This window comes from Amblyomma mixtum, chromosome 4 (genome assembly GCF_055824585.1).
Source record: "Amblyomma mixtum isolate Tamu chromosome 4, ASM5582458v1, whole genome shotgun sequence".
In the NCBI taxonomy this organism is placed as follows: Eukaryota; Metazoa; Arthropoda; class Arachnida; order Ixodida; family Ixodidae; genus Amblyomma; species Amblyomma mixtum.
The window spans coordinates 40,252,915-40,280,513 of NC_143015.1; positions in this window are offsets into that span (position 1 = coordinate 40,252,915).

Genomic DNA, 27,599 nt, shown 5'->3' on the forward strand with positions numbered 1-27,599 from the left:
GTACACCATAACAGGGCTTACTGCGTCGCAGAGCAGATTGCGGTATGATACGCCTCGTCACCAACCGGTGGGGCGGTCTTAAGGAACGGGACGCTTTACGCGTGGCGGCAGCGCTCATCATTCCACGGTGGACATGCAGCCTGCCCTTCCATGAAACCACCAGGAGGGAAGAAGAAAAAATAGAAGCCCAAATTCGTAAAGACCACAAAATCGCACTCGGTTTTTCGAACTCTGCGCCAGCTGATGCCATACATTTCATGGGTGCCTTCGGTACCTATGCGGAGCACAAGGAAGCCCTCATAGCTGCTCAAGAACGCCGCCTGCGCCTGAGCTCTGTAGGGATCACGACTCCTCAGCGGCATAGCCCACACAGGAAATGTTCGCACAGCCCCTACGAAGGTCTGGCGGCTGTGGTAGCAACCGTTACAATCAACCTTGGGGAGGGGATAGCCAGTGCCACGGTCCAAAGCCGGCACAACATAGCGGACGCTGAGCAAGTCGCAGTCGCGACTAAATGACAAATGACTAATGACTAAATGACTAAACTCATGAGCGACTCCAAAAATCCTGCAAGGCCTACCTGAATGGGGACCTCTGCCAAGAGGCCGCCTACATCATGACGAAACACACTAACGGTACACACACCCGTCACAGCATTCTCTGGACCCCAGCTCTTAGCGAAACCAAGGATGTGCTAAAAATGCTTTACGAAGATGTTGTATTAATTTCATATTTATTTCACATTTTTTGACCCTATGCTTCAACTGCAATACGATACTTTATAGGTATATTTGGAATACTATTTTGAACATTCTTAAAAATATCTAAAAATACATTTTTCCGGCTTAGCTTCTTTATAATGCTTTAAAATTACATTGAATATAAGATAAAAATATACATTGAAAACATTGAAAATATATTCACTTGTGCTTCAAAAGGTCTACTATTCGACTTCACAGAATGAGACGGGTTAATGCAGGCAACTACAGAACAATATAATGACCTGCATATAATCGATAAGTATAAGGAGCCCATCTCTGAGAAGACGCGTAGTTACCACCGCGTTACGGAATGGGAACGGAAAATATACTTCAACACAGCAAATGGTGCTGAAAGTGACGCAGCAGACAAGAAGTACTTCGACAGGTGAGATGGTGATGGTTGCGTTTGAAGGAAAGATGATAAAGGAAAGTGCACGGGCTTGCCCACTGCCTCGAGCTGAGCCACAATTGCTGCCAAGTGCAGACAGAAGTGTGTTGAAAGATCTAAGATAAAATACAGAACAGACGCGCGCCGCAACAACCGCGTCCGCCGAAGCGCCGACGCCGGTTAACAGATGCCCCTTCTAACTTGTCTTGCCTTATATAAATATTTATCCATACCCGCCGAGGCACGACGCACTATCTTTCCCGGTGAGGCGTTTTTTGTGCAAAGACTGTGGGCCCCCAAATTGTCGAGTAAGGCCGTATGCTCGCGTTCAAATCTGGGAGCCTTCTAGAACCAAATTGCTGGTCGTAACTTGCGTCAGGCATAGGTCGGAGGTGGAACTGTCTACAAACACATTCACGGGCGTCTGAGGGAGCTGGTCGGCCTTGACAGTCGGGGTTCCTATCGCTGTCATATTCGGGCCCGGAAGTACCCAACGCGCCTTTGCTGGTATAAGGCTAAGTCGAAAGCGTCTTTATTGCTATTGAACAGACAAGGAAAGCGTATTGAGGGGGTCGCTATAACATAGACATGAAGCTAGCGAACAATGATTATCAACTGGAGGTTAATGGTGTGATTATATTTTTGCTTAAAGGTAAACGATTCGAAATCAGAAGAAAAACAACCAGGTGTGTATGCCAACCCACGACCTCCGATATTCGCTTCTGGCGGTCTACCACTACGTTCATTGCTACTCGGTTCATGAAACAAAGAGGTCGCAATGATGCACGTCTTTTCTCCAGCAATACTTTGATTTGAGCTAGTTGATTGTAGCATGACATGTTTACGCAAAAGGCGTACTGGCGCTAGAAAACGGAGAAAACACACACAACAAGACAGGACTGGCGCCAACTTCCAACTGAGTTTATTCACAGAAAAACCACTTAATAACCACAATGCATGCAAAACGATAAAGACAAACCAGATATAAGGGGTGATTTAACAAAGACACACGTGCCAAACGGACCAAAGCAATGATTATAACGCTGACAAAGACCCACTAAGAAACCTAATATCATCCGATAGCGACACAGATGGTTTGCTTATGCAGATATCACCCATCTGCTTGATGTAATAGGCTTCTATTATCTCACGCTCTAATCTGTCTTTTCACCTTGCAATGAATTTCGTGTTCTCAAAACCGAAATGGCATTTGCAGCTTTTGCAGTGAGCGGCCATGTGGCTGCCATAGCCATTTTTTACAGCAATCTTGTGCTGCCTCACTCGTTCATTGTAGCACTGACCTGTCTGGCCAATATATTCCTTACCGCAGCTTAGAGGAACAACGTACACAACATCAGCCGTGCATTCAGCCGTGTGTGTTGTCTCCGTTTTTTAGCGCCAGTACGCCTTTTGCGTAAATATGTCTTTTCTCCGTTTGCTGTCCTTGGTACTTGCTCTTTTATATTTTTGGGTATGCCCTTAGAAGCCGTACATTTTGGCAAAATGAGAATGTAAAGAGTTGCGAGAGCATGCAGGCATTCATTTCTTTTATGGTGTTCTTTGCCAGCTTTCTTTAACCATGCCATCATTTAAAAACCACAGGGCTGAGCCAACCCAGCACCTACAAACTCTTAAATTCCCATGTGTGTACAGCAAGCAGCAAGTTTTACAGCAAGTATATTCAATGAGGTCAATGTCATCACTAGGTAAGCGATGCGGAAAAAAGTCTCAAAACTCACCGAGTGAACGTTTTGTGAACACGCATAGAGATGCAGTTATGACAAGGAAGCAGACATCATTTTCCATTCACCTCTTCCACCTTGTTTGTGCATACACAATACGTGAACAGATTATGCAGCAGTTTTCTGCTGCATGCAGCAGGTGCTTATTTGGCACTCAGATCTTGAGGAAATCAAATATTTCGACTACATTGAGTGTCAATACTAGTCAGTATAATATCTGTGCCTTGTTACGAGGAAAGCTGCTAGCAAAACCGACCGCGAGTAAGGCTGACAGTTGAATTACTGCTTCACCTTTGATCCGCGTTCATAGTTTTACATAATGCCTTTTACATTTTCCCTTTAAAGTGAAATCAGACGCCTTTATTTTAAGGATCTCTTTGGAGTGGTATATGACATTTGCATTACAGTAGAATAATGACAGGGTTATTATTCTGCTATAGTTGCTATTAGCACTCAATGTGACATGAGTGTAGAAGGATAACCGGGTTGTGCTGCTGCTGTCATGTAGCACATGACTTGACACGGGGCACCAGAGTGGCAGGGTTTGATACCGAACTCTAGAGAAGACAAGCGCACATACATTTTTGAACAAGGGAATGTCACATATGTCATCGACGTTCTAGTTCAAAGCGAGAGCGCAATACACTGACCTCATCAACGCGGTTTGAAAAAAGTACGTGTATGGCGGGATTTAACGCACTAGTAGCCGTAAGAAACACAGCACCGATGTTCTGGTTTCGAAGCTCGTAGTTGTTGCCTCTTAGTCTGCCGGGCGGCTACACTCCTCGTCTTCTTTTACGTCTACGGGTTCAGCGCAACTTCTTCACTAAAATCGCCCCCCCCCCCCCCAGCAAAGGGGAACCCGTCCTGGCGACTCAGTGCAACAAAATGATGGTGGGGTCATAGTATGGCTTCAAGCGGTCGTCGTGAACGATCTCACGGCCAAAGCGGTGAAGGTCGCTGGAGTGAGCTAAAGGTTCAACGAGATAGTTGACAGGAGAAGTCTGTGGGATGACACGATAGGGCCCGTGAAATTTCGCAACCAACGCAACCCACAGCCAGACGCGATCACCAGGAAGGAAGGATGGTAGTGGCCGTGCCACGGCTTTGGCATAAGATATGGGAGCAGGAATCGATGTTCGTGGAGACGAGACAGCTTCGGCATAGGTGAGAGGAGCCGTGAACGGGGCGTCGTAGGAAATTGGACGGCAGGCAGAGGGAAGGTTTACAGTTGGTCTTTTGAAAAGTATTGATGACAGTGAGAACAACACTACGGGGATGCTCTTTCCACTCGTCAAAATGCCCCCTGCGTGTTACTATATACGAAAAATGGGCCTCGCAAAAGTCGGTTTCTGTGTTTCTCACTGCCCATTCATAAATGCTTCAAGTGGATCACCAGTTTCTGATCAAAACGTCGTACGAAGTTTTTTTTTTTTCATGTTCTCAAGTTTTTCAAGTTAACATATGCGAGGAGCATATGGTCTTTCTAGTAGATATTGAAGACATTTAATAATCAATCCCGCAGGACAAATTACTTCAGTTTTCCGAAAAACTGTTAGTTGCCTGACAATTTGACCGGTTGATCTGTTTTTAATACTTCTGTATTATCTATCTCTATGCTACCCATGTTATTTGTTTTTACTAATGTATTTACCCACTCCTGCTATGTCTCTCCTCAGAGACAGCAGTATTTGTAAATAAATAAATAAATAAATAAATAAATAAATAAATAAATAAATAAATAAATAAATAAATAAATAAATAAATAAATAAATAAATAAATAAATAAATAAATAAATAAATAAATAAATAAATAAATAAATAAATAAATAAATAAATAAATAAATACATAAATAAAAGCATCGATCACTACGGCGGCGTTGCTTTCCAGAACGCTGCCGGTATATCAGTACACGCCTTCTTGAACCCTCTGTTTATGTACCTGTTAGCTGCAGCGGTGGCTCCATGGTTAGAACACTGAGCTGATGACCCGAAAAACGTTGTTTTAATCCCGACTGCGGCGGTCCCTTTAGATGGAGCCGAAATGCTAGAGGCCCGTGTACAGTACGATCTCAGTGCACGTTAGAGACCCACAGGTGGTTGATTTTACCCGGGCCCTCCCATGCGGCGTCCCTCATCGCCTGAGTTTTCATTGGTGCGTTAAACCCGATCGAACTGACCAATGTACCTGTCCTTAATATTTTGCACATGCGAAGGACATGTTTATCTACGAAAATCAGGAATGCCCACAGGATCATGCCTCGCAACCCCATCCTAAGCGAAATTTGTCTGGCACCCAAAGGCAAGAAGTTGGCTCTCATTCTTCCAAGTTCTGTTGTGCAGACGTTTTGACAAAACGATGACTGTTTGTTCGTCACAAACATTTGCAACCAGTACGTTAGCTGAGCAGTACTGCCCATTATGAACAATTATAATTCGGCCTTATCCACTTTGGTTCTGACCCACGAGTTGCCCAAAAATCGATCTATCCGATTCTTTCATATGAAGCTGCAATTCCAAACACAACACATGTGTTGGACATGCAGATAAGAACCCCCCTCCCCTATAAGAAGCCTGTCCTTACCATTCACCGAATTCAAAATTGGTCAAGGAGCCATGGCCAGCCTGTGTTTCCTGAACGCTCTCACAAATCCTAGTCCACACATTGTGCAAATAAGCTTTTAAAAGAATGCATTCGCTTCTCAGGAACAGGCTACCGTTATTATCTACTGGTTGCAGTCACTCAAAAGCTGCGAAAGCGGAAGAAAAAAAAGTTGTAGTTCAGATGAATCGGACTCGGGTAATAAAAAAGAATAAAAAAGTTGCCGCCTTTGTCTATTGCCGTACTCTCACAGAGACTTAAAAATATTATGAATTCCTAAAATGAAAGTATTCCTTTCCGCTCCTGAACAGCTATCTAAAATACGCAACCGCGTCAACACTCGTCCAAAGAAAGGAATAATTTGCAGAACTAATAATCAAAAGCCATTTCTTGAATATGATAAACAGCTTATTTATGAAATTCTCTGACATGTGGGTGAAAATAGATTGGGCAGGCTAGCAGGTGCCTAAATGACCTTTTCCACGAGAACGAAAGTGATGTGAAAAATGGCGTGGAGGGACGTGTAGCCTCCCATTACCAAACATGCAGAAAGTGTCGTCCAGATTTTATGCACTATGAAGTGATAGGTTCGCATGCTGACGGGCTCACTAGGGAAGTGGATGATCCCTGCAACATATCAAATGGCACCTTTGTCAGAGCGCAATGGGTGCTTTTATCCGACAAAGAAATGATGTTTCTTCCTACTAAGAGGTGAAACCTTCGTGAGGCTGTTTCCCCCCATTTTGTGCCTCTTCTCAATTTTTTATTTGTTGTGAAACATCTCTATAGAAGTGGCATCTTCGCAATAAATCGTCAGTTATGAGTTAGCGCCCGTTGTTGTTGCTGTTGTTTACCTCAGTAATGATGGCGTGTTGTACGTCTCTCTTATGCCTCCTTCTGTTCACGCTGTTTTTAGACTGATAGCCAACAATTAGCCCTTCCTTTTGCATTGCCTAATAAGGTAATTGCTTACAGGTCATTAAGACACCTTTCCTTACTTTTTGATACTGATTGAAATGCTAAGCAGGCGAAGACTGGTCATGTGAGGCTATGCTATTTTTATTATTATTGAGGTAAATCATAATAAATAACGGTATGTTATCGCCAAGCACCAGCATTAGGAAACATAATAGGTATTATTATTGTTCAGAAAATTTGGAGTGTTGGACTGAGCGACAAAAGCATCGTACCTCTGTAGCTTAGTTTTCCTTAATTCAACGGCATTGAAATCCACGATAACGACATGACGAATACTTCCATAAGGCTGGCTGTGTTCGCAAAAACATGAAGTTGAGAAACGCTCATTTGAAGTGCACGCGCCAGCCATTCGTACATTCTTGTAGAGGCCTCAGAAAACGCGAAAACGCGACGTTCCGAAATTATTTCACACCAGTGAGAAATACCGAAATGTAGAGAAAGCGCTAGGTTTCTAGCAAGACCATTATGGCGGCCATCGGGTACTCAGTTGCGGTACGCGATGGGCTCGAATTCTGCTCAATTTTGCTCTCAAATCGACTGTTCGAAGCTTCGAGGGCGTCAAATATATAGTTTCTTATTCGTTTGATATCGACTTAGACCTCAAAAACTTTGTTATGAGGTTCTTTCAGTGTACGGAACAAGAATATGCAATATTTAAAACACGAAAATTTTCGCATTTTTTTTTCTGCTATTTGAAGACCAGCACTCCCCGTAAGTGATGAGGACAGTCTATGCGCGTGACAAAGAAGGCATACGAAATCACAATCAAACCAGATGTTTGCCTGATATGATTTCTATAGATGCCTACGAGAAACACGAAAAAAAGTGCAAAAACTGAAATGGATGTAGTGATCCCCGTATCGCAGGCAATATGTTTGTGCACGGTCTCCTTATCATGGCCGTGAAAAAACTTAGGTGGTGCATTATTTCTGGTGCATTATTAATTTGCAGGCGCCATGGCTGTTTACAGATATTGTTACGAGGTGGCAAGCCTACGAAAAAGACGACATGATGACAGATGATAATATGATTTAATGGCCGTGGGCCTAGCACGAGCGCTCCGTCCCGCGCCACTGCCCTCTTCTTCTTCGTAACACGACCCGGGTCCTCCGAGCGATCGTCCCGATCGATTGCTTAAATTCTCAATGATGATTTGGCGATGACCATGATCAAAAAGGATAGAAGAAGATGAAAGGCTTGCCACCAAGATGAACGAAATGATCCGATGAACGGTTGTCTCTGGAGCTTCAGGTCCAGCGGTCGGTCGCCCACAGCCGAAGGTCAGGGGTTAAGGACTCACCGTACAGCTTGGGCGGGGGTGCCGTCTTGATTCGGATCGTCGTCGGGTCATGCTGCGTCTAGTCCTGGCCGTCGTGTCCTGTGGTCGGGGATGGGGACGGGGCTGGGGAAAGCGGCTGGTCGGTTCTGGTCAGGTCGGGCTCGGGTTGAGCTGGCGGCGGAGTCCAGGTCCCCTCGGCCAACGACGAAGGCGAGCAGAAGGCGGTGATGCTCCAGGGACCAGGATGACGAGGAGGAACCCGCACCTCCACCAAATGTTACTAGGTGGCAAGCCTACGTAAAGGACGACATGATGACAGATGATAATATGATTTAATGGCCGTGGGCCTAGCACGAGCGCTCCATCCCGCGCCACTGCCCTCTTCTTCGTAACAATTAACTTTGAGTGCGTGCTCGGTGCCCCCCAAGGAACCGAGATGCATGTTTTCGCTCTCGGCGATAGTCGATGGAGCTCGTACCGCTTGTGTATCACCGTCGTCGGCACGAACTTTCGGCGTCTCAAATGGCTCTCTGCGCCCGTGTGGCCAGAAAACGGTCATATATTTACCAGCGCTTGTTTCCTGCCCTTTTTTTTAGAAGAACGTTCTTTCAGTCTTGTAAACGTTGCTTCGTTCTTTTTGGTGGGCGGGCGTCCACCAGTCCTTGAGCGCAAGGAAAGGATGCATTCAGAGTGAGAATTTTTTTCGTGCACCCTACGCTAATTATTGTAAAACAGGATTTTGCTTGAGTGTGAAACCTTTCCTGCCATCTCATTTTATATGCTTGGCACATCCCGTTGTGTTTTTGAACAATTTCAATTATGAATTAAAAATGGCTTCTGTCAGCTCCTAACCTGCATAAATACTGACATACAATAGCGATAATTTTAGTTTCTGCCAGCTCGTAATGCTCTGCTCATTGGAAAATTGGTTTTGAGGAGAAGCAATGACGCAGTAATTGCCTCACACCTAGGTGGGCATAAAAAATGCGCCGTAAGGGAGGGGAGTTAGGTGGGAGACAATGACGAAAGGAAGGTAGAGGTGCCATAGGAACGGCTCCAGAATAAATTCGGCCACATTGGGATCCTTAACGTTCACTGACAATGCACTGCACTCTGGCGCCCTTTTGCGCTTCGCCTCCATCGAAAACCTGCCAGCAATTCCAAATTGCATTTCGGATGTATATGCCCGATTTTTGAAAATTACACGTTAGCTGTAGCCTTTAATTTCTCATCGTTACAACGTCATAGAATGCCGCATATAATTTTGCACTCAGTGTGCATTGTACTTGGTAGTCAATTTATCGGATGTTCACGCATTCCGATCAAAGGAATCACGCATACGTAAATGAGCGAACCTGCACAAAATTTTAATGTTAGCCTTAGCGGTTTTTGAGGAAGCGAAATCGCGCATTAACTGTCTCTTTTCTTCGTGGATGCCTGAACCGTGCCGTGAGGAAATAGAGGAAGGTGAAGTAAAAGAAGAAAGAGAAAAAGACGTGCCGTAGGGAAGGGCTGCTGAATAATTTCGACCACCTCGAGATGTTTAAAGGGCACTGACATCGCATAGCATGCAGCTGATTTTTTTGTTTCACCTCCACCGAAACGCGACCGCAAGTTCATTCCCTTGTGAACTAAGGTACCGATCTCCTTGAGAGTGCGGAAGCAGAAAGTGGTACAGTGTGTAATATTTTTGTAGGGATTTCTTACTTCACTGCCTTGATTCTGTATAGATATGAGAAGTACATAACAACACTAGAAGAAAACAGGTATATTCCTCCCACAGAGACTCAGCATGGCGGTGTTTTATTGCCATGAGTCTGTTGTCATCTCCTTCCAAAGAAGAGGAACAAGGCCGAATACTGCTTATAAATTGGTTGTTAGGAAAGGACGGACGCTGTAAATCTCTCAAAACTCGGCCAACAGCTCAACCGCACCCCGGAGCTTAACTCGATGTCCCCTATCCATTCGCTAACCCATCCAACCTCCAGAGTCTACAACATTATACTCTACCATCAACGCCTCAACCGCCGATTCCTACTACCACCTGGAAAACAACTGTTGGCGCAGGAAGCTAGGGACTGCACAAATGCAGACCAACACCTTCCCCACTCTACACAAGTATAACATCATTCCCTTACCGATACCGCCCCAGGTGCCCATGGTGCGCCGGTCAGCCAACTGCCATGTGACATCGGGTGCATCGGGCACAAGCCCCCTCACCTGAAAACATATAGAACAAGAGGACAGTAGGAGGCCTCTCTGTCCAGCTCCGACCTGCAAGACCAACGCCAACAGGTTCGTCAGGTCCGTGCGGCAGCGACGGCCGCAGGGGTTCTTAACTAAGGACTCCAACCACCTTTTAAGACCCATGAACATTTATTACTGTGCATAATAAATGTTTACTACTACTAATACCACTACTACTACTCAACCGCGCCATGTGGCTACGGCACTTGGTGGTGGTGAAAGAAGGTAGAGGGAAAGAGGGCCATAGAAGAGACAAGCGCACTATAAACATTATTAGCTGAGTGGGATGACTGGAACCCATCATAATGGAGCAGGTCAACCGTGACGGAGGGCGGAGAGCATGGCCGAGACCTTATGTGCCTGGGCGATCCACTCAGTTCATCGGACAAGTCGAACCGGCTCCAAGATGTACAGCGCGGTCTACCAATACTCCTCGGTAGTTATTAAGCGGAAAGGGGTGAAAAGATAGACCCACATGATGTGGAATGGGGTAGTGTGCCCAGCGCAGAATCTGCAGTTCGCAAATGGAGGGCGGAGTAGATATGGGAGATATGAACGGGATTTGGGAAGGCGTGAATTTCAACCTGGCGCCAGAAGATTTTGTGCGTGCCGGATAGGGACCGGCTGGCTGGTGAGTGAAGGTGAGTGTCTACCCTCACACTTGTCAGAATGAGGCGCTGTCGTTACACCGACAGTCGCTTGTCGCTGGTACAAAGGCAGCGCGTCAAAGTTATTTGAATAAAACCAAAGGAAAGGGCACTCCTCAGGATGCACTGCTATGTTTACATTGCTAACATTGGGATGAATTAAGAAATAATTCGCTACCGCTTATTTATTGCAGTCAGAATAAATATGCAGATCGAAACGTGACTGGTGCTGCTTAAAGGCTGAAATACTGAAAACTTGCGAAAGTGGTTTCTCGCTTTTAAACATAAACAAAAATTATGATGTGCCCATATTCTAAATGGGCTGTTATTTAATAAAGCAATTTTTTCGCCTGTCGAGAGATTACACCACAACAATCAAATCATCCGCAGGTACCTCGTCCGGGCGTTCCAGATTTCTGCCATAAGTTATGAAAAAAAGCACACCATTGGGTTTTTGTGGCAGTCTTAGGTGCTCGGTGGGAGGGCAAGAGAAACGTTAAAAGTCATATCTTGCTATGCATCAGAAAACCAGCAAGTTTCTATCGTTACATACATAACAGTATCTTAAGATATTGGACAGTTCTCTCCAAATTAAAAGCGTTGTCCAGGAAAGCAGGTCTAGGTATGGTTAACTGAAGGAATATGGAAAAGGTTGCGTCAAGAAAAGTGCAAAAATTGGAGGCCTACCTTCGCAGGGGCCGGATGGGTAGTATCCTGAGTCGGGGACGTTAAGGCTAACCCAGTAAGCGCGTTTTCTCTCCCCTCTGAGGAAATAAAATAAGTTGAGATGAGCACGAATGACCACTCAATAAAAATTGCTGAAACTGCGTTGCCGCCGAGCTAGTTCAACTATTTGCAACACGAATATTTCCCCAAGACGCCACCCTTTCTGAAATATTAGAACCATGTGCCTCTGGAAAACGCTTTCCTATTTCGTAGGACTGAAAACTATAAGCCGGGTTTGTTGGTGGTTCACTCCAAAAGGAAGAAGATTAATGTCTGAGATCTGCGCAATGAAATATTGCGAGGAGCTAGAGGAAAATGGTTAGGTTGGGTTCAAAATTTGATTGCTACCTGAATTTTATTTTCGACTTCGCTCAATTTGATACAGCGCATATGTTTTGAAATCTGCTACTTTGAATAGATAATCTAAATCGTAAGTACATTACCGTTCTTATAATTAATAACGTTATATCTTAATACACTATATTAACTTGTGAGCTTTTAAGGAAGTGCACACAATATTTCGAATGATCTCGGTAGTTGTGCATTTGTGAAGAGGCCATCGAAAGCAGGCACGCTGCTTACCTACCCACTTCCGTCTGGGTAGTGAAGAATGTAAATAGCGAATTGTTCTTCAGGGAAGAATACTGGCCGAGTAGCATACATGCATCGCTGGCTGGGGTCGTCGACGGAGTCGAAAATCGCCACGTCACTCTCTAGCGCTGCGACCGCATCTATCAATTCCTGTGTGTGGTGATTCTGGAAAGAAGTTTGCGAAGTTCATCGTGAGGAGAATTTCAGTGAACCCACTGGTTCCTATGCGATGTCAGTGCAAGGACTACGCTCCCAGCTAGTCGAAATTACTCCGAAGCACTCCACTATGGCACCTGTTTCTCTCTCTCTTCGTTCAATCCCACCTTCCTCCCTTCCCTTACGAGGCGGTTCGTCTGTCCCTTGAGTTGTGAGAAAATTACTGGGCCATTTTCTTTCGTCAAAAAGCCAATTTTCCACAAATTTCTGAATTTAAAAAGTCTCGGCGGGACGCAGCGTAGAAATTTGTTCACAGATGCTTCAATTCTTTTTGGTTGTAGTATCTGTTTGGCTAACATAGCAGTCCAGTCTTTTCACTCGAAATTATAAACCATTTGAATCTTCAAGCACAAAAATATAGCCAGCCATTCATAGCGGCGTTATGAAAAATCATAGCAAGGTTCTCACGTATGAGCTCTGTACAAATATACAGAACGTAGCCACGGTTCGAAGCGTGCCGCCAAAGCTGTGGTGTTTCTCTCACCAGTGATTCGCTGCCGAAGGCTGCGGGAGTGGCGCACAGGATTAACAGCGCAGAGACAAGGTAGGCCGCCATGGCTGTGAACTCGAAGGCACCCTTAACGGTTGACCGGCGGCTGTTAAACTAAGCTGTTAACCAGACCACCTTAACGATAGACCGACGGCTGTTAAACCAGGTTGTTAAACAGACAACAGACATTGGCTTTATATGCGAGCGTCCTGCGCGCGACGACAGGTAATGGCGAATGAGTGTTTTGCTCTCGCGCCGCAAACAAAAACTTAATGAACCACAGAAGGCAGCTGCGCGGAAGTTCAGAATTTTAGGCTCACCACACGCACAGCAACCACACACCTCCGGGGTGAATGACTGCTTTCACGAGACATGACGAGGAAGGGGGCACTGCCCTCATTCAAAACCGAACTCATCCTATTTGGTACACATCTGCTGCATATTGCAGTGGAAAAGAACAACAGAAAATTTTCTGTTCTCACACCAGATTTCACGGCACTAAACAAAGGCGCCCTACATGGCTGCGTTGGTATCGCTGCTGCTGTGAACCTGGGGGTGATAGGGCTCACGAAAAAGCTCCACAAGATCACGGACGATATTTACACAGTGTACATGGACGAGATCACAATATCCACAACTAGAGGATCGCTAGCGGAAAAAGAAAAGCTGCAGAGGGCAATACACCAAGTCTACCAGTACAAGAGATCGAGGAGCCTGTCTTGCTCAGCAGAAAAGTGAGAATATGTAAGGATCAAGAAAGGTGCGTGAAATTACGGCTCTCCCATTGAAGTGAAATTCAGAAACGAGCCGGTACAAGAGAAGACGGAAATCAAAGTACTCGGGACGTGGTTGCAAAACACGGAACGGCGCAGCCAAACCATCGGCTTCCTGAAAACACAATGGAGCAAATCACCAGAATTGTACAATGAATGAGCAGCAGAAGGAATGGGATGACGGATGAGGTCACCCTCAGACTAATTAATACAAGGTCTAATGACGAGGGGGCCGACATACAGTCTCCCCTGCCCCGAGTTCAAAAAGCAGGATTAGCTTATGCCAATAGAGATAATTCTACGCAAAGCGTACAAAACGGCACGCCAACTTCCACAGTCAACAGCCACAGAGAAGCTGAAGGCCTTTTGATTATCGAACATATTTATCGTGTTACGAGAAGCGGAAAGAGGCGCACAACCTGACATACTTGCGCAGACGAGAACAGGGATGCACTTACTAGAGAAACTAGGATTATCCAGGGCCACCCAAAAGAACAAGCACCAACTCAGAGACGAAGACGGGAGAAAAATCCGCCTAAAAACACTACATTGGCTCATGGTTGCGAAACTTCACCGCAAGAGAAGACAAGGAAGAATCTGGGCCCCCGACAGGAAATTTCGAGACAACCTTGGCGGGCTTACAAAGTCGCAGCGAAGAACAAGTACGAGCGCAAGACCCTTGCCGTAGCAACAGACTCAGGCGGAGGGGGGTAAAAGAACAAGCTCAACAACAGCCAGCCCAAGCATGAAAACCGCTGAAGAAGGTGCCATCGCTCTCGCAATCGTCCAAAGAAACGCAACAAGAGAACATTTTGTATAGATAATAACTGCAAAAATGTTTGTAGGAACTACATGCCACGCTGAATCGACACGACAGCGACCCGCATAGTGCAAAAGGCACCAAGAAGCACAGCCATTGGCAAAACCTAAATCGTATGTGTTCCGCGACACGACGAAATCAGGGGCAATGAGGTAGCGGGCGAGTTAGTCCTAGGATAAATCAACCAAGCAGGCTTCGCTCTCTTAGAGGTACTGGGTTGGCTTTGCTTGCTTGCCAGAATAGGATTATTCTTCGAGATTCTGCTCGTAATTGCTCCACGTAGCGACATATCAATCCTAAAGAATGCCCATAGATTAGGACCATACGTGATGTCTGATTGAACTACATGGCTCTAAACACGATCATCTAAAACAGTTAAAAATTAAACTCTTGCTGTCACCGTTAAGCAGCCTCGGTTGCAACGCTTTCGGCTTTTGTGGAGGGCATGGCTTCAGTAGAACATAAAGACTAGGCAGTATTCAAAGCAAGAATGTTAAAAGCAGCTGCGCTTTCTCCTCTGCCCTTATCCACAGAACCATCAGTGAAATTTACGAGCGAACGCGTTGCCGCCAACAAAGAACTGCACTTAGCGCGCATGTTGGGAGTAGAGACTGTACAGTAGAATCTCTCAAATGACCTGGGTGGTTTCAACCGCTTGCTTTGTCTTCAAGATAGAGTACATGATAGACAGCTTCATCCGCTAAACATAAAAAGCATTCTTACGCCCGCCCCCGGGACAGCTCTAGCACCCGGCTTCAGGCACTAAGCCTGTGGAACACGGCGGCAGGGCTTATAGAAGCCCACATAGTGGGCAAATATGAGCGGCTCTCGCGAACGGCCACAGGCCGCCGCATCTTCAGTCATGATGGTATCCGCTGCGAATCCTTCTTTCCCCCCCAAAGCCTGCCTTCGCGTTCAATTCATCAATGCGTACTGTTACGTCTGGCCTTCGTCGTGGGGAAGACAACGACATGGCAGCAGCGAAACGCCGACAAACCCCGAGACGCGCGTTGGGTGAACGCCTGGATTGCCACGGAAGCCGCGTCCGTCTGCCCGGTTGAGCGAGCGTTTCCCGTACACCGAGTGTGAACGCGCGTTCGAAACGCGCGCGAACGCCGCTCATGGACATTTCGGCGTCTGCGCTACGTGGTTGGCATCGTTCCCATCTCCCAGCGCGTGACGACGGCGTGATCTCTCGGGAGTGAGTGAGTGCGTGCGTGTCGGTGATTGGTGCCAGTGAAACCCGGCCCCCATCTAGGGACCCTAGGGAAGAGAACTCTGAAAAAGCCGGCAGCGGCACGGCCGAAGAGCTTTTTTCATCATGGTCTCCTGTTGAGCTGTCGTGATGCAGCGTTCCTGCTGCTCACTTGTAAATATTCCTGTATAAAGTCCTCTAATTGTCTTTTCCAGCAGCCTCGTCTCAGACTTCCCTCATTCACTCTCCGGCACACGACCATGCTACCTCGTCCTTAACAAACTGGTGGCAGCGGTGGGATGTTGCTACCTCATCCCTAACAAACTGGTGGCAGCGGTGGGATGCTGCTACCTCGTCCCTAACAGTACGCATTGCATTAGCCCCCTTCTCCGTAGCAGGCATCATATCTTCCATTCTGGTCGACGACGGCAGAAAAGGGCTCAGACTCTACAGAAGCGCTATGACAATAATGAGGAGGTGGCCATAGATGCCGCCGAGTAATGCCGCTGAAACGTCTTTGCGGTCGCAGATACGCGCCATACCTGCCAGCCCACTTTCGCTGCCTCGTCATATTTGCCTCCTGCGATATTGCCGATGAGGCAGCCATCGTCATAGCGATCAACACCTCCAACCCCCTCCCCACCCCTAATTATTATCCGCAATGAATAATCTATCTAAAGGGTGGCTCTCTGAACACCCCCCCCCCCCCCCCCACACACACACACACAAGAATATCCGGACTTCCGTTCACTCTTCCGAGAACACCTAGGTAACGAGGCGGCTCACGCACACGCCCGAGGTAATACTTCCTAGGTGGGACCCAGCCTTTATCCACGCCAGGGAGAGAGGTCAGCGATGGACTGGCTGCCGCTTTTCAGAAAATTATCCTGAATTATCGACTTGACCAAAACCTTCACTCACCAGCCAGCCGGTCCCTATCCGGCACGCACAAAATCTTCTGGCGCCAGGTTGAAATTCACGCCTTCCCAAATCCCGTTCATATCTCCCATATCTACTCCGCCCTCCATTTGCGAACTGCAGATTCTGCGCTGGGCACACTACCCCATTCCACATCATGTGGGTCTATCTTTTCACCCCTTTCCGCTTAATAACTACCGAGGAGTATTGGTAGACCGCGCTGTACATCTTGGAGCCGGTTCGACTTGTCCGATGAACTGAGTGGATCGCCCAGGCACATAAGGTCTCGGCCATGCTCTCCGCCCTCCGTCACGGTTGACCTGCTCCATTATGATGGGTTCCAGTCATCCCACTCAGCTAATAATGTTTATAGTGCGCTTGTCTCTTCTATGGCCCTCTTTCCCTCTACCTTCTTTCACCACCACCAAGTGCCGTAGCCACATGGCGCGGTTGAGTAGTAGTAGTGGTATTAGTAGTAGTAAACATTTATTATGCACAGTAATAAATGTTCATGGGTCTTAAAAGGTGGTTGGAGTCCTTAGTTAAGAACCCCTGCGGCCGTCGCTGCCGCACGGACCTGACGAACCTGTTGGCGTTGGTCTTGCAGGTCGGAGCTGGACAGAGAGGCCTCCTACTGTCCTCTTGTTCTATATGTTTTCAGGTGAGGGGGCTTGTGCCCGATGCACCCGATGTCACATGGCAGTTGGCTGACCGGCGCACCATGGGCACCTGGGGCGGTATCGGTAAGGGAATGATGTTATACTTGTGTAGAGTGGGGAAGGTGTTGGTCTGCATTTGTGCAGTCCCTAGCTTCCTGCGCCAACAGTTGTTTTCCAGGTGGTAGTAGGAATCGGCGGTTGAGGCGTTGATGGTAGAGTATAATGTTGTAGACTCTGGAGGTTGGATGGGTTAGCGAATGGATAGGGGACATCGAGTTAAGCTCCGGGGTGCGGTTGAGTTGTTGGCCGAGTTTTGAGAGATTTACAGCGTCCGTCCTTTCCTAACAACCAATTTATAAGCAGTATTCGGCCTTGTTCCTCTTCTTTGGAAGGAGATGACAACAGACTCATGGCAATAAAACACCGCCATGCTGAGTCTCTGTGGGAGGAATATACCTGTTTTCTTCTAGTGTTGTTATGTACTTCTCATATCTATACAGAATCAAGGCAGTGAAGTAAGAAACCCCTACAAAAATATTAAACACTGTACCACTTTCTGCTTCCGCACTCTCAAGGAGATCGGTACCTTAGTTCACAAGGGAATGAACTTGCGGTCGCGTTTCGGTGGAGGTGAAACAAAAAAATCAGCTGCATGCTATGCGATGTCAGTGCCCTTTAAACATCTCGAGGTGGTCGAAATTATTCAGCAGCCCTTCACTACGGCACGTCTTTTTCTCTTTCTTCTTTTACTTCACCTTCCTCTATTTCCTCACGGCACGGTTGAGGCATCCACGAAGAAGAGACAGTTAATGCGCGATTTCGCTTCCTCAAAAACCGCTAAGGCTAACATTAAAATTTTGTGCAGGTTCGCTCATTTACGTATGCGTGATTCCTTTGATCGGCATGCGTGAACATCCGATAAATTGACTACCAAGTACAATGCACACTGAGTGCAAAATTATATGCGGCATTCTATGACGTTGTAACGATGAGAAATTAAAGGCTACAGCTAACGTGTAATTTTCAAAAATCGGGCATATACATCCGAAATGCAATTTGGAATTGCTGGCAGGTTTTCGATGGAGGCGAAGCGCAAAAGGGCGCCAGAGTGCAGTGCATTGTCAGTGAACGTTAAGGATCCCAATGTGGCCGAATTTATTCTGGAGCCGTTCCTATGGCACCTCTACCTTCCTTTCGTCATTGTCTCCCACCTAACTCCCCTCCCTTACGGCGCATTTTTTATGCCCACCTAGGTGTGAGGCAATTACTGCGTCATTGCTTCTCCTCAAAACCAATTTTCCAATGAGCAGAGCATTACGAGCTGGCAGAAACTTAAATTATCGCTATTGTATGTCAGTATTTATGCAGGTTAGGAGCTGACAGAAGCCATTTTTAATTCATAATTGAAATTGTTCAAAAACACAACGGGATGTGCCAAGCATATAAAATGAGATGGCAGGAAAGGTTTCACACTCAAGCAAAATCCTGTTTTACAATAAATAGCGTAGGGTGCACGAAAAAAATTCTCACTCTGAATGCATCCTTTCCTTGCGCTATAGGACTGGTGGACGGCCGCCCACCAAAAAGAACGAAGCAACGTTTACAAGACTGAAAGAACGTTCTTCTAAAAAAAAAGGGCAGGAAACAAGCGCTGGTAAATATATGACCGTTTTCTGGCCACACGGGCGCAGAGAGCCATTTGAGACGCCGAAAGTTCGTGCCGACGACGGTGATATACAAGCGGTACGAGCTCCATCGACTATCGCCGAGAGCGAAAACATGCATCTCGGTTCCTTGGGGGGCACCGAGCACGCACTCAAAGTTAATTGTTACGAAGAAGAGGGCAGTGGCGCGGGATGGAGCGCTCGTGCTAGGCCCACGGCCATTAAATCATATTATCATCTGTCATCATGTCGTCCTTTACGTAGGCTTGCCACCTAGTAACATTTGGTGGAGGTGCGGGTTCCTCCTCGTCATCCTGGTCCCTGGAGCATCACCGCCTTCTGCTCGCCTTCGTCGTTGGCCGAGGGGACCTGGACTCCGCCGCCAGCTCAACCCGAGCCCGACCTGACCAGAACCGACCAGCCGCTTTCCCCAGCCCCGTCCCCATCCCCGACCACAGGACACGACGGCCAGGACTAGACGCAGCATGACCCGACGACGATCCGAATCAAGACGGCACCCCCGCCCAAGCTGTACGGTGAGTCCTTAACCCCTGACCTTCGGCTGTGGGCGACCGACCGCTGGACCTGAAGCTCCAGAGACAACCGTTCATCGGATCGGATCATTTCGTTCATCTTGGTGGCAAGCCTTTCATCTTCTTCTATCCTTTTTGATCATGGTCATCGCCACCTCATCATTGAGAATTTAAGCAATCGATCGGGACGATCGCTCGGAGGACCCGGGTCGTGTTACGAAGAAGAAGAGGGCAGTGGCGCGGGACGGAGCGCTCGTGCTAGGCCCACGGCCATTAAATCATATTATCATCTGTCATCATGTCGTCTTTTTCGTAGGCTTGCCACCTCGTAACAATATCTGTAAACAGCCATGGCGCCTGCAAATTAATAATGCACCAGAAATAATGCACCACCTAAGTTTTTTCACGGCCATGATAAGGAGACCGTGCACAAACATATTGCCTGCGATACGGGGATCACTACATCCATTTCAGTTTTTGCACTTTTTTTCGTGTTTCTCGTAGGCATCTATAGAAATCATATCAGGCAAACATCTGGTTTGATTGTGATTTCGTATGCCTTCTTTGTCACGCGCATAGACTGTCCTCATCACTTACGGGGAGTGCTGGTCTTCAAATAGCAGAAAAAAAAATGCGAAAATTTTCGTGTTTTAAATATTGCATATTCTTGTTCCGTACACTGAAAGAACCTCATAACAAAGTTTTTGAGGTCTAAGTCGATATCAAACGAATAAGAAACTATATATTTGACGCCCTCGAAGCTTCGAACAGTCGATTTGAGAGCAAAATTGAGCAGAATTCGAGCCCATCGCGTACCGCAACTGAGTACCCGATGGCCGCCATAATGGTCTTGCTAGAAACCTAGCGCTTTCTCTACATTTCGGTATTTCTCACTGGTGTGAAATAATTTCGGAACGTCGCGTTTTCGCGTTTTCTGAGGCCTCTACAAGAATGTACGAATGGCTGGCGCGTGCACTTCAAATGAGCGTTTCTCAACTTCATGTTTTTGCGAACACAGCCAGCCTTATGGAAGTATTCGTCATGTTGTTATCGTGGATTTCAATGCCGTTGAATTAAGGAAAACTAAGCTACAGAGGTACGATGCTTTTGTCGCTCAGTCCAACACTCCAAATTTTCTGAACAATAATAATACCTATTATGTTTCCTAATGCTGGTGCTTGGCGATAACATACCGTTATTTATTATGATTTACCTCAATAATAATAAAAATAGCATAGCCTCACATGACCAGTCTTCGCCTGCTTAGCATTTCAATCAGTATCAAAAAGTAAGGAAAGGTGTCTTAATGACCTGTAAGCAATTACCTTATTAGGCAATGCAAAAGGAAGGGCTAATTGTTGGCTATCAGTCTAAAAACAGCGTGAACAGAAGGAGGCATAAGAGAGACGTACAACACGCCATCATTACTGAGGTAAACAACAGCAACAGCAACGGGCGCTAACTCATAACTGACGATTTATTGCGAAGATGCCACTTCTATAGAGATGTTTCACAACAAATAAAAAATTGAGAAGAGGCACAAAATGGGGGGAAACAGCCTCACGAAGGTTTCACCTCTTAGTAGGAAGAAACATCATTTCTTTGTCGGATAAAAGCACCCATTGCGCTCTGACAAAGGTGCCATTTGATATGTTGCAGGGATCATCCACTTCCCTAGTGAGCCCGTCAGCATGCGAACCTATCACTTCATAGTGCATAAAATCTGGACGACACTTTCTGCATGTTTGGTAATGGGAGGCTACACGTCCCTCCACGCCATTTTTCACATCACTTTCGTTCTCGTGGAAAAGGTCATTTAGGCACCTGCTAGCCTGCCCAATCTATTTTCACCCACATGTCAGAGGATTTCATAAATAAGCTGTTTATCATATTCAAGAAATGGCTTTTGATTATTAGTTCTGCAAATTATTCCTTTCTTTGGACGAGTGTTGACGCGGTTGCGTATTTTAGATAGCTGTTCAGGAGCGGAAAGGAATACTTTCATTTTAGGAAGATTCATAATATTTTTAAGTCTTTGTGTGAGTACGGCAATAGACAAAGGCGGCAACTTTTTTATTCTTTTTTATTACCCGAGTCCGATTCATCTGAACTACTACTTTTTTTTCTTCCGCTTTCGCAGCTTTTGAGTGACTGCAACCAGTAGATAATAACGGTAGCCTGTTCCTGAGAAGCGAATGCATTCTTTTAAAAGCTTATTTGCACAATGTGTGGACTAGGATTTGTGAGAGCGTTCAGGAAACACAGGCTGGCCATGGCTCCTTGACCAATTTTGAATTCGGTGAATGGTAAGGACAGGCTTCTTATAGGGGAGGGGGGTTCTTATCTGCATGTCCAACACATGTGTTGTGTTTGGAATTGCAGCTTCATATGAAAGAATCGGATAGATCGATTTTTGGGCAACTCGTGGGTCAGAACCAAAGTGGATAAGGCCGAATTATAATTGTTCACAATGGGCAGTACTGCTCAGCTAACGTACTGGTTGCAAATGTTTGTGACGAACAAACAGTCATCGTTTTGTCAAAACGTCTGCACAACAGAACTTGGAAGAATGAGAGCCAACTTCTTGCCTTTGGGTGCCAGACAAATTTCGCTTAGGATGGGGTTGCGAGGCATTATCCTGTGGGCATTCCTGATTTTCGTAGATAAACATGTCCTTCGCATGTGCAAAATATTAAGGACAGGTACATTGGTCAGTTCGATCGGGTTTAACGCACCAATGAAAACTCAGGCGATGAGGGACGCCGCATGGGAGGGCCCGGGTAAAATCAACCACCTGTGGGTCTCTAACGTGCACTGAGATCGTACTGTACACGGGCCTCTAGCATTTCGGCTCCATCTAAAGGGACCGCCGCAGTCGGGATTAAAACAACGTTTTTCGGGTCATCAGCTCAGTGTTCTAACCATGGAGCCACCGCTGCAGCTAACAGGTACATAAACAGAGGGTTCAAGAAGGCGTGTACTGATATACCGGCAGCGTTCTGGAAAGCAACGCCGCCGTAGTGATCGATGCTTTTATTTATTTATTTATTTATTTATTTATTTATTTATTTATTTATTTATTTATTTATTTACAAATACTGCTGTCTCTGAGGAGAGACATAGCAGGAGTGAGTAAATACATTAGTAAAAACAAATAACATGGGTAGCATAGAGATAGATAATACAGAAGTATTAAAAACAGATCAGCCGGTCAAATTGTCAGGCAACTAACAGTTTTTCGGAAAACTGAAGTAATTTGTCCTGCGGGATTGATTATTAAATGTCTTCAATATCTACTAGAAAGACCATATGCTCCTCGCATATGTTAACTTGAAAAACTTGAGAACATGAAAAAAAAAAAACTTCGTACGACGTTTTGATCAGAAACTGGTGATCCACTTGAAGCATTTATGAATGGGCAGTGAGAAACACAGAAACCGACTTTTGCGAGGCCCATTTTTCGTATATAGTAACACGCAGGGGGCATTTTGACGAGTGGGAAGAGCATCCCCGGAGTGTTGTTCTCACTGTCATCAATACTTTTCAAAAGACCAACTGTAAACCTTCCCTCTGCCTGCCGTCCAATTTCCTACGACGCCCCGTTCACGGCTCCTCTCACCTATGCCGAAGCTGTCTTGTCTCCACGAACATCGATTCCTGCTCCCATATCTTATGCCAAAGCCGTGGCACGGCCACTACCATCCTTCCTTCCTGGTGATCGCGTCTGGCTGTGGGTTGCGTTGGTTGCGAAATTTCACGGGCCCTATCGTGTCATCCCACAGACTTCTCCTGTCAACTATCTCGTTGAACCTTTAGCTCACTCCAGCGACCTTCACCGCTTTGGCCGTGAGATCGTTCACGACGACCGCTTGAAGCCATACTATGACCCCACCATCATTTTGTTGCACTGAGTCGCCAGGACGGGTTCCCCTTTGCTGGGGGGGGGGGGGGGGGGCGATTTTAGTGAAGAAGTTGCGCTGAACCCGTAGACGTAAAAGAAGACGAGGAGTGTAGCCGCCCGGCAGACTAAGAGGCAACAACTACGAGCTTCGAAACCAGAACATCGGTGCTGTGTTTCTTACGGCTACTAGTGCGTTAAATCCCGCCATACACGTACTTTTTCAAACCGCGTTGATGAGGTCAGTGTATTGCGCTCTCGCTTTGAACTAGAACGTCGATGACATATGTGACATTCCCTTGTTCAAAAATGTATGTGCGCTTGTCTTCTCTAGAGTTCGGTATCAAACCCTGCCACTCTGGTGCCCCGTGTCAAGTCATGTGCTACATGACAGCAGCAGCACAACCCGGTTATCCTTCTACACTCATGTCACATTGAGTGCTAACAGCAACTATAGCAGAATAATAACCCTGTCATTATTCTACTGTAATGCAAATGTCATATACCACTCCAAAGAGATCCTTAAAATAAAGGCGTCTGATTTCACTTTAAAGGGAAAATGTAAAAGGCATTATGTAAAACTATGAACGCGGATCAAAGGTGAAGCAGTAATTCAACTGTCAGCCTTACTCGCGGTCGGTTTTGCTAGCAGCTTTCCTCGTAACAAGGCACAGATATTATACTGACTAGTATTGACACTCAATGTAGTCGAAATATTTGATTTCCTCAAGATCTGAGTGCCAAATAAGCACCTGCTGCATGCAGCAGAAAACTGCTGCATAATCTGTTCACGTATTGTGTATGCACAAACAAGGTGGAAGAGGTGAATGGAAAATGATGTCTGCTTCCTTGTCATAACTGCATCTCTATGCGTGTTCACAAAACGTTCACTCGGTGAGTTTTGAGACTTTTTTCCGCATCGCTTACCTAGTGATGACATTGACCTCATTGAATATACTTGCTGTAAAACTTGCTGCTTGCTGTACACACATGGGAATTTAAGAGTTTGTAGGTGCTGGGTTGGCTCAGCCCTGTGGTTTTTAAATGATGGCATGGTTAAAGAAAGCTGGCAAAGAACACCATAAAAGAAATGAATGCCTGCATGCTCTCGCAACTCTTTACATTCTCATTTTGCCAAAATGTACGGCTTCTAAGGGCATACCCAAAAATATAAAAGAGCAAGTACCAAGGACAGCAAACGGAGAAAAGACATATTTACGCAAAAGGCGTACTGGCGCTAAAAAACGGAGACAACACACACGGCTGAATGCACGGCTGATGTTGTGCACGTTGTTCCTCTAAGCTGCGGTAAGGAATATATTGGCCAGACAGGTCAGTGCTACAATGAACGAGTGAGGCAGCACAAGATTGCTGTAAAAAATGGCTATGGCAGCCACATGGCCGCTCACTGCAAAAGCTGCAAATGCCATTTCGGTTTTGAGAACACCAAATTCATTGCAAGGTCAAAAGACAGATTAGAGCGTGAGATAATAGAAGCCTATTACATCAAGCAGATGGGTGATATCTGCATAAGCAAACCATCTGTGTCGCTATCGGATGATATTAGGTTTCTTAGTGGGTCTTTGTCAGCGTTATAATCATTGCTTTGGTCCGTTTGGCACGTGTGTCTTTGTTAAATCACCCCTTATATCTGGTTTGTCTTTATCGTTTTGCATGCATTGTGGTTATTAAGTGGTTTTTCTGTGAATAAACTCAGTTGGAAGTTGGCGCCAGTCCTGTCTTGTTGTGTGTGTTTTCTCCGTTTTCTAGCGCCAGTACGCCTTTTGCGTAAACATGTCATGCTACAACCAACTAGCTCAAATCAAAGCATTGCTGGAGAAAAGACGTGCATCATTGCGACCTCTTTGTTTCATGAACCGAGTAGCAATGAACGTAGTGGTAGACCGCCAGAAGCGAATATCGGAGGTCGTGGGTTGGCATACACACCTGGTTGTTTTTCTTCTGATTTCGAATCGTTTACCTTTAAGCAAAAATATAATCACACCATTAACCTCCAGTTGATAATCATTGTTCGCTAGCTTCATGTCTATGTTATAGCGACCCCCTCAATACGCTTTCCTTGTCTGTTGAATAGCAATAAAGACGCTTTCGACTTAGCCTTATACCAGCAAAGGCGCGTTGGGTACTTCCGGGCCCGAATATGACAGCGATAGGAACCCCGACTGTCAAGGCCGACCAGCTCCCTCAGACGCCCGTGAATGTGTTTGTAGAGAGTTCCACTTCCGACCTATGCCTGACGCAAGTTACGACCAGCAATTTGGTTCTAGAAGGCTCCCAGATTCGAACGCGAGCATACGGCCTTACTCGACAATTTGGGGGCCCACAGTCTTTGCACAAAAAACGCCTCACCGGGAAAGATAGTGCGTCGTGCCTCGGCGGGTATGGATAAATATTTATATAAGGCAAGACAAGTTAGAAGGGGCATCTGTTAACCGGCGTCGGCGCTTCGGCGGACGCGGTTGTTGCGGCGCGCGTCTGTTCTGTATTTTATCTTAGATCTTTCAACACACTTCTGTCTGCACTTGGCAGCAATTGTGGCTCAGCTCGAGGCAGTGGGCAAGCCCGTGCACTTTCCTTTATCATCTTTCCTTCAAACGCAACCATCACCATCTCACCTGTCGAAGTACTTCTTGTCTGCTGCGTCACTTTCAGCAGCATTTGCTGTGTTGAAGTATATTTTCCGTTCCCATTCCGTAACGCGGTGGTAACTACGCGTCTTCTCAGAGATGGGCTCCTTATACTTATCGATTATATGCAGGTCATTATATTGTTCTGTAGTTGCCTGCATTAACCCGTCTCATTCTGTGAAGTCGAATAGTAGACCTTTTTGAAGCACAAGTGAATATATTTTCAATGTTTTCAATGTATATTTTTATCTTATATTCAATGTAATTTTAAAGCATTATAAAGAAGCTAAGCGGGAAAAATGTATTTTTAGATATTTTTAAGAATGTTCAAAATAGTATTCCAAATATACCTATAAAGTATCGTATTGCAGTTGAAGCATAGGGTCAAAAAATGTGAAATAAATGTGAAATTAATACAACATCTTCGTAAAGCATTTTTAGCACATCCTTGGTTTCGCTAAGAGCTGGGGTCCAGAGAATGCTGTGACGGGTGTGTGTACCGTTAGTGTGTTTCGTCATGATGTAGGCGGCCTCTTGGCAGAGGTCCCCATTCAGGTAGGCCTTGCAGGATTTTTGGAGTCGCTCATGAGTTTAGTCATTTAGTCATTAGTCATTTGTCATTTAGTCGCGACTGCGACTTGCTCAGCGTCCGCTATGTTGTGCCGGCTTTGGACCGTGGCACTGGCTATCCCCTCCCCAAGGTTGATTGTAACGGTTGCTACCACAGCCGCCAGACCTTCGTAGGGGCTGTGCGAACATTTCCTGTGTGGGCTATGCCGCTGAGGAGTCGTGATCCCTACAGAGCTCAGGCGCAGGCGGCGTTCTTGAGCAGCTATGAGGGCTTCCTTGTGCTCCGCATAGGTACCGAAGGCACCCATGAAATGTATGGCATCAGCTGGCGCAGAGTTCGAAAAACCGAGTGCGATTTTGTGGTCTTTACGAATTTGGGCTTCTATTTTTTCTTCTTCCCTCCTGGTGGTTTCATGGAAGGGCAGGCTGCATGTCCACCGTGGAATGATGAGCGCTGCCGCCACGCGTAAAGCGTCCCGTTCCTTAAGACCGCCCCACCGGTTGGTGACGAGGCGTATCATACCGCAATCTGCTCTGCGACGCAGAGATTCCCCTCGTAGTGGAACATTTCATGACCGCATCGATAGCGTCTGAGGTTTGTCAGGACAGCCTCGTGACTGGTGTTATCAAAGGCTCCTTTGGTGCCTGCGGCCAGGATAATTCCCTTATTTTAGGATGAGATGTGGACCAGGATATCCTCCTTAAGTTGGAGCATGATGTCCTGTGCAGGCAGATTCTTCGAAAATCCGAACGTGGTGTCCAGAAAAAGTTCCTCACGCTCCAAGTGCTTTGTCAGTCGAGTATGTACGATTTGCTCAAACCATTTACCCACGCAGAGCGCGAGCAAAATCGGCCGGACGTTCTTCAGGTGTGTGCGCGTTGCCTGGTTAGGGGGCTTATTATTTCAGCGTGCTTTAACTCCCGGGGTGTCGTTCCAGTCTGCAAACGCTCGAGAATACGCGAGCCGAGAGGCGCACAATGGCTGAGAACTTGACACAGTTACTAGACGACATGGAGCCAGCTCAGAACACCAAAGAACACTCAGTGGCACCTACCGCCGCCCCCCCCCCCCCCCTCCCTCCCAAAAAGACCTCAGTTGAGAGCGGAGTGTTGCCTGAAGACAACTGCAGACTAATACACACCTCAATCTGAGTCTACACACTGGCTTTAAGTGTTTGAACGAAAATGCGTAGTAGAAATCCTTTTTTCAGTAGACGCCTGGACCGCACCGTCAAAGGATGGAATAAGGAAGGG